An 8,460-nucleotide genomic window follows, 5' to 3' on the forward strand; every position below is an offset into this window, starting at 1 on the left:
CCTTGTGAATCCAGTTTGTTAAGACAACATGTAGTTGAGTACACTTAAATTTAAGTTGACTTATTGCTATGCAGATTGTGGTGCATGACTTTAAAACCTGCACCTTCCCTCAACAGAAAAATGCACTTTGATAAAAATGATGTAAGTGTTAGTACTACATAGAGACACAGCATTATCACCATTTTCTATTATGTTGCAATAGCATGGTGTAAACCAGAAATAAAATTCTAAGTCCCCCAACTGACTGTATATATCCGTCCTCTCAGCCAAGGGGATTCCAAAAATCCCCGAAAAACTAGTTCAGGCCATGATGGGAAGTGGAGGTTGAACATGCTTCATTATATTCTCTTCCCTTTAGAATTCAGGCACAACTGACCAGCATTAACATTAAAACAAAGATCTTAAGACTGACAAAATAGACTTTTTGTAGCGATAAGATACCAAATTGCAATTTGACTCTAGTATAGCATCACATGACAGATTTCAGGCCCTGAAGGAAACTGAAGTATTTTACCACAAAATATATTTTTGACATATTTTGAAATAGCTCCGCAGAGCTGTTTCTTGTGGGGGAAATTTACATTATATAGATAGTCTTCTTCCATTTTCAGGCCTTTTTCTGAGCCCGAAGAGACTAGCTGAGAGTCTAATACTTTTTAAAGGCCTCAATATGAAACATTTGCCATATATTGCCTCTAAGGTTGAGTGAGACTTTATCTACATAATAAGAACATACAACCTGTATGATATCTTAACCCAGACTCTCCTTTCTATTGATTCCAGATCCTTACGTAATAATTTATCTCTTTCAACCAACTGCCAATCAGGAAATCTTTGAATCTACCTATGACCTTTGATCCCCTGCTTTGAGTTGTCCCACCTGGGATCAAACCAATGTATACCTCACATGTATTGATTGATGCCTTATGTCTCCCCTAAATGTAGGAAACTAAGCTGTAACCAAGTCACCTTGGGCACACGTTCTCAGGACCCCCTGGAGCTGTGTCATTGGTCATGGTCCTCACATTTGGCTCAGAATAAATCTCTAGAAAGTGTTTTACAGAGTTTGTCTTTTTTTTTTTTTTTTTTGTCAACCACTGTATTGTAAATTTCGGAGGCAAGTTGTTTTTTCTTATAATGTTCTATCTTCTTTAGCATCTTGTTGAGCAGTGGGTTGGTGATAGCGTCTATATTGATATCATAGGATATCTTAACCTTTTCTCTTCTCTGAAGTCATCCTGAGGTGAAAGAACTCTGGAATGTGAGTTAGAAAGCCTGAGTTCCTGACCTGTGTAAACATGACTTTTCTCAAATACAACATAAATTATTTGGACGAGTTTTTCTTAGTGCCTAACATTTTATATTCGTGCTTACCTTCTGCTCACATAAGACCTTGTCAATTAATATTGCAATTTTAATGTATGTACTTTCCTCTTCTGTATGATACACAGGCATATACATAGCTGAAGGAGATAATTATAGAAATATGAAGGCTTTTACTTCTCCTCTACACGACATTAATCATTATTCTGAGTGAAAATTTAAATACAATTTTTAAAGAGGAAATGCCGTATTTATAGTATGAATAATAAATGTATTTGAACAAGATATTCCATGACCCATTTCTGAGGAAAATAGGAAAATAGCTATTGTGCAGTTGAGTGCATTCATAGCCGGTTAAATGGCCAGATACTCATAATACTGATTAATTGAAGAATTTCTCTAGGAGAATGGGTTAGAGAGCTCTGCATTAAACCAATTCCACATTTCTTGTTATCATTGATTTAAAAATATTTAAAACTTTATGCCTTAATTTAATATAAGGATAAAAGTATATGTTACTACCTTGAAGCGAACATTTTTCAAGTAGCAAGTCTAATAATGGGCTAAAATCAACAAAAGAGTATTTAATGAGAGAAATATAAGGCCACCTGCGTGTATAATTTTGAAGAATCAAATACATAGAGCAAGGGAAAATTTTGATTTCTAGCATCTCAAAACTAAGTAAGGCCTACATGTTTCAGTTTACCACGATCTCAACCTAAGATACGATTGCATGTTAGTAGCCAAACAATCCAGTGATGGATGGGTGGATGGTCTATACAGATACTGGAGGTGCTTGATTATGAATCCAGAGAGTCTCCTTGAGTTTCAGTAGATCCATTTTTTATGTTTTTAGTGTCCTATTTCAGAGAGAAACAATTGTAACAATCAAATAAATATTTGTTTTTAGTATTTTTAAGGGTACAAAGAACAGTATTAATATATTCAATTTTCAGAATTTATGTATTGGTTGTTACATTTCAAATAAAATGTATTGCATAGTTTCCAATTAGTGGTCAAATAATATATAGGAATAGAAAGCCACTTCTTAGGCAGCACTGTACAGTGTTTATAATCTGGGCTGTACATGGAGACTTAGAAGGGATTTTACATGGCTTCACTATTCACACATAGGGACATCACTCAGGCTTAGTTTTAAATAGTAAAGTAAGTAAAGGCTGTTCCTACAACCATACTTTTGGAGTTGCACTTAGAATGAAATCCTAAGTTTGCATGTCCACAAGTCTTTGAACAGTCTGAACTAGCCTACCTTTCCTACCTTACTATGTGTTGTTTTTTCTTTGCCAAGCCTTGAACCAGTGTTCTTTCTTCTGTTCTTTGAATGCATCTCTGTGTTTACCCAGATTCATCTAATAAGCCCCAAACACATTAATATGTAGCAAGGGTATGTAGAAAAAGAAACTTCAGCAGCATGTGGATAGTTTTGTCTAGGAATTTTTTTTAATGTAAACACAATATATACATTTAATTGTTGTTTTAGTAGCTATTTTCCATAGTTGTAATCATCATCTTTACCATAGCTTCCTCAAAGCCAGTATTTCGGAACTAACCAATTTAACTTTAAAAGGTCTTATTTATAACATTATTTTATTATGTTTGAAAAAAAAAAAAAGAAATCATGAATATTTATTTTCCAGAATAATCAGTGACAGACAAAATATTGAATAAATTTTGTTCCATTTTATTAGTGAGCAGGGTAGGTCAAACCAAAATGCCAGTTTCATTCATTTAAAATAAAATTTGCCAAAATCTATGTTGTTGAGGGTCTGGGTAGACTGAAAGGGAATGTGAGGAGAAAATAAACGGAAGACACAGTACTGTAGCATGGTTTTGATTTAAGTGAACATTTTCTGAGCTTTATAGTTACCAAATCTTGCATATGGAAATTATAGTTGCTCTTAATCTGCTTTAGAAGACTGATGCAAATATTAAAAAGTAATGAACTAACAAGATTGTTTGTTAATTCCACATAAAAGCGCTAATTATACATCATTTGCTGCCAACAGCTAAACCCAAGAGACATCTTCTAAGAAATTGTTAAATAAGCTTCTTCACTAGAAATGTGAATACAGCTGAGTTGCATGATGAATTTCCATTTAAGGACTCCGGTGTTATCTCACCCTTAAAAAATAGAGAAAAGGCTGACACAGTGGCTGACACCTGTAATCCCAGCAAGGTGGACAGATCACGAGGTCAGGAAGTCGAGACCAGCCTGACCAACATGGTGAAACCCCATCTCCACTAAAAATACAAAAATTAGCTGAGCGTGGTAGCGGGCGCCTGTAATCCCAGCTACTCAGGAGGCTGAGGCAGGAGAATTGCTTGAACCTGGGAGGCAGAGGTAGTCAGCCTAAATCGTGCCGTTTCACTCCAGCCTGGGCAACAGAGCAAGTGAGACTCCCTCTCAAAAACAAAAAACAAGTAAGTAAATACAAATAAAGTGAAAATACATATAAGTAAAATCCCAGGGCATATTAAATGTATTCAGGGAGCAAAATTAGTTTGCTCATGGGAAGTGCCTCATTAATATAATTGCACCTGATTTCAACATATGTTTTAAAGGGTAGACTTTATAAGAATTATATTTAGCCTATATTTGCAGGCTTATTATATTGAATGCTTATTGTAAATTTCATTGTTATTACTTTTAATATCCTAATAGTATAAGTCATAGCTGTAATTTTCCAAAGTGTATTTGAAATGCTGCCCTGGTGCTTTGGTTTCAGGGTTCTGACTATAATTTTATGTTATTTCTATTAAAGTATTTGTTATACAGGTGCAGGAGAGATGCGTCATGGGTTTTTTCCTTTGTAGAAATACCATTAAAACAACCACCTCTTGTTGATTTTATTTTTAACTTATTTTTTCACATGAATCCATTTTCTATGTCTAATGGTAGCTTTTAGCAGGTAATTTACAGGTGAGAGCCTGCTAATCTTAGATCATTTGCTGGGCCTGTTGAATGGCAATTATGTTTTAATTCTATAAACATAGCAAATGTGTTTTTTTTTTAAACTAAGATGATTTTTAACAATTTTACAGTCTTATTTGATAAAAAGATGTTTGGAGTCATTGGTTATTAACCTGAGACACAACTAGTATCTACTGCTCTGTGGACAAATTAGAAAAAGGCACTCACGCTGGGCAGACAAATTAGAAAAACCTGCCCTTCCTCGGGTATCCTGCTTAGTAAGCAGAGTGTAAGCTTAATTTCAATCCTCACTTGTACCTCTAGACGACATTGTGCAGAGTACAAAGTGTACAGCCATTGTGGTACAAAACAGATTCCATTTTTTTGCTCAACTTCCTGGTTCCTATCCCATCCTGGCCAGCCTTAATCCACTGATGCTCAGTGCCTATGAAAACAAGTGTAAAAGTATAAAAGTAAAGATCAAGTCCTTGGCCTCATTTCACTAAGCATAAAGAAATAAAACTTTGCAATAGCATGGTGCTCCACAGTTTGTCTTGCATAAACTTTTTTGACATAGACTTTTGTGTCTACTGCCATCACACTTGATTTATTTGGACTTTCTCTGGGTGCTCATTTATTTATAATTATGGATATAAAATATCTATAGCATTATTTTTTCTATTGTAATATAATGGTTTCTATTTGAAATATTGAAATCATTGAAATGTAAAGCTGAAAGATACATTAGAAATTGTATGTTATTATCTCCTTTTTATCACAAATCTAAAGTTTAATCGAAATAGTAAAAATAATTATAAAAATTTAAAAATATAGATAGGTAAAAATAAGAAAATGATATTTTCAAACTCTTTTAAAACTATATTTCACTTAAAATGTATATAGAAGTTTTCATTTTTAAAATCGTAGTTGTCTGTTATTATTCCAATGGTGACATTATGTATTCTATCATTTGATTTTACCACAATTTTAATTAGACAATTATCTATTTTGGAATATTTAGTTTACTCCTGATCTTTTTGATGCCATAATAGACATATTATAAGCTAAGATTAGCATATTGTATCTAAACCTTTATTGATATTCATGATTATTTCCTCAGACTAAACTCCAATAAGTGAAATTTTTGGATCAAAGAATATTATAATTGTAAGGGATTTGTTTTCTGTTTTAACTTGCTCTCAATAAAAGTTCTGCTATTTATTCTCCCACAGATAGTATGAGAGCACTCATTTGCCCAAATCTTTTCTAACAATAAATGTAATTACATAAACCAAACTTTTCCATTTTGATAGATAGAAATTATAATTATTAATTTAAGTTGCATTTATGAACTTATTATTTTTATTGATTATTTTTATTTCTTCTTTTGTCAATTACCTTTTTTGAGTCATTTATTCATTTTTCTATAGATATATACAACTGTTCTTATTGACTCATGTAAATAGTTTATATATTAAGAATATTTATCCGTTTTCTAAATACATTGCAACTTTTCCAATAGTTTGTCATTTGCTTTTCAATCTGTTTATGACTATTTTGGCACAATTTAAAATAATATTTTAGAATGTTCTTAGATGATTTATTTTCATGAAAAGAAAAGTCAAGAGTACATAATATTCTTCTGGTTTTTATACTATTTCCTTATATTTACCATGTACCTTTATAGCTTTAATATATTTAAAATACATTTCGAAATGTAGTTTAACAAGAAGATCCTGACTCCACAACATAGTAACATTTTATTTTTAGTCAAATCACAAAATCTTTGAAGTCTCAGTTTTTCTATCTGTAAATTAAGTATCTGTCAGACCAACAGAAGAAGTGGAAATTCTAAATAAAGACTCGCGAGCATATGAAAACCCATTAAACCATAAAGAGTATACTTTCTGTTACTGATAAAAATTAATTTTTGTTAGTAATCAGTTACTTCCACAGTTATCTATTTCATTTTAATTCTCTGTTGCACTCTAAGGAGAGTATTTATTGAATATATTTTACATTTAATAAAGGCAGATAATGAATAGCTAATTTTTAAGCCCCTGGGCTCCTTGCTTTATACATTGTTATGTTTGCTTGTTTGTTTTGGCTAGAAAAGCCTAAGACCCAAAATTGAATGGCTTTTTAACAGTTTTTCAGTCAAGGGTTGATTTTCCTTTGCAACCTCCATTGCTGGCCATGTTAAAAGAATAACATCAAGTATCAAGTTCAGTATAGAGAATATTTAGGCATTGTAATTACCATTTTCCTTATATAACTTCACTTCGTATACAGTAAATAAAGGAGAAAGGAACTTTGACACTGTTTTGAAATGACATGTTCATGGATTCATTCTACTTGTAAAGTTAGCAATGTTAACTAATTATAAACTTTTACACTTTTGGATGCATGCAGATTGCAATTGATTTGTGAAAATATCTAGTACTGAAGTTGTAACAGTTCATATAAACTCTGAGGAGATTATTTTTTAACTCATGTTGTTTTCTAGACATGGAATTATCAATGGTTTTACTGATGATCTTTATAGATTATCTTATAAGTAGTTTTAAACTATGAAACATTAAGTTTGACTATTTTTCTCCAGATGTGACTAATTACTAATACATTTTAAAAATTGCTCTATTTATAGATATCAACCTTTTATTTAGGGCATTAAACACTGTACTTCACCTGTTTATCGTGGAATGCATTACTAATTAGCTATCAAGTATCAGTGAGGATGAATAAAATGTACAGAAATTTTATATCTAAAGTAGTTATAAATATCCCCCTGGTGAACATAATGAATTACTTGGTTTCTGGATGAAGTGTGCTTAAATAATGTCAGCAATTCTACCTAAGAAATTATAATTTTGTGGGGAGGAATAAAAGATAAAATTAGAAAATCACTTGTGTACCTCACTAGAGAAAAATTATTAAAGTTCAAATTAAAAAAAGAAGGTCTGGTATATTTGAGAACTTTAAGAAAAAACATTCTTGTTTGAGCCCAATTCATTGCATACCCACATCACTAATGAATCTAACCTTGATGATGATGTGTTTGCTTGTCAAGGCCAGCTTGGGGGATTAATGAAACCTAAACCAGAAAGTGTTTCCAGTTTGGCATAGGGAATGTGAGATCGGCTGCTATCTAAGGAGAGATGATATTTATAGGAAGGAATGAAGCAGTGGAGATGGATTCATTTTTAGGAAGACTGGATAGTATTTCTTTAATAATCTCATCCCCACCCCCTCAAATGTGTGGCTTCTGCACATAGATTTTTCTGTCATGAAACACTTAACCCATAATACTACTTTTTTTCAAACCACTTCATTCTGTTTTCTCTGGATTATATTCTCCACATCAAAATTTATTATTTTCCCACAGTATTTCCAATTTGCAGCTGCTTCCTGTTCTAAAGAATTTCATTTCTTCTCAACTGACAGTGTCACTACCCCTCTCTATTTTTAATCTTCAGTCTTTATCCATCTGTTCTTCTCCTTCTCACATACACAAACACCATCCATTCCCCCATGCTCCCTGTATTGCTTTGCCTCTGAGTCACAGCTTTTACAATCAGGATGTTTGATAAAACTGCTACAAATGTAATTTTCCCAGCAAATTATATGATCAAGCATGTTTAGATAGACAAAGTCCTTTGTTGTAGGATTGATGAATTTATGGGCTTTATTTATATTGTTTTATTTTACTTGAAGAGGGGAAGTTTCAGAGTTGAGAAAAAATATAGTTTACCTGTATAAAATAATACAGCATACTCTTTCATTCCCAAAAAGCCAGAGCCAAGTCACTTTCATGAAAATAAGTTAAACTGAGAGGTTTTTTTTTTTTTTTTTTTTGAAAAATGTAAACACTGGAAAGATTTTTGCAGTGACAGTAAGGTCCTCAAAGGAGGGTGAGAAAGTGCATATATTTAATCACTGTTTAGCAAGAGTAGCACCTTCCCAAGCACTTAAGAAAAAAGATTGCATGATGAAGCACAATTTCTCTAACTTCTCAAATCTAGACTTCATTTGTTAAATGCTATATATTATTATTATTATAAGAAAACAAGTAATATCACCAAAAAGAAATAGATGAGTTGCGGCCAGGCATGGTGGCTCAAGCCTGTAATCCCAGCACTTTGGGAGGCCGAGGCGGGTGGATCACGAGGTCAAGAGATCGAGACTATCCTGGTCAACATGGTGAA

The sequence above is a fragment of the Cebus imitator genome, unplaced genomic scaffold, assembly GCF_001604975.1.
Source record: "Cebus imitator isolate Cc_AM_T3 unplaced genomic scaffold, Cebus_imitator-1.0 Scaffold752, whole genome shotgun sequence".
Lineage (NCBI taxonomy): Eukaryota > Metazoa > Chordata > Mammalia > Primates > Cebidae > Cebus > Cebus imitator.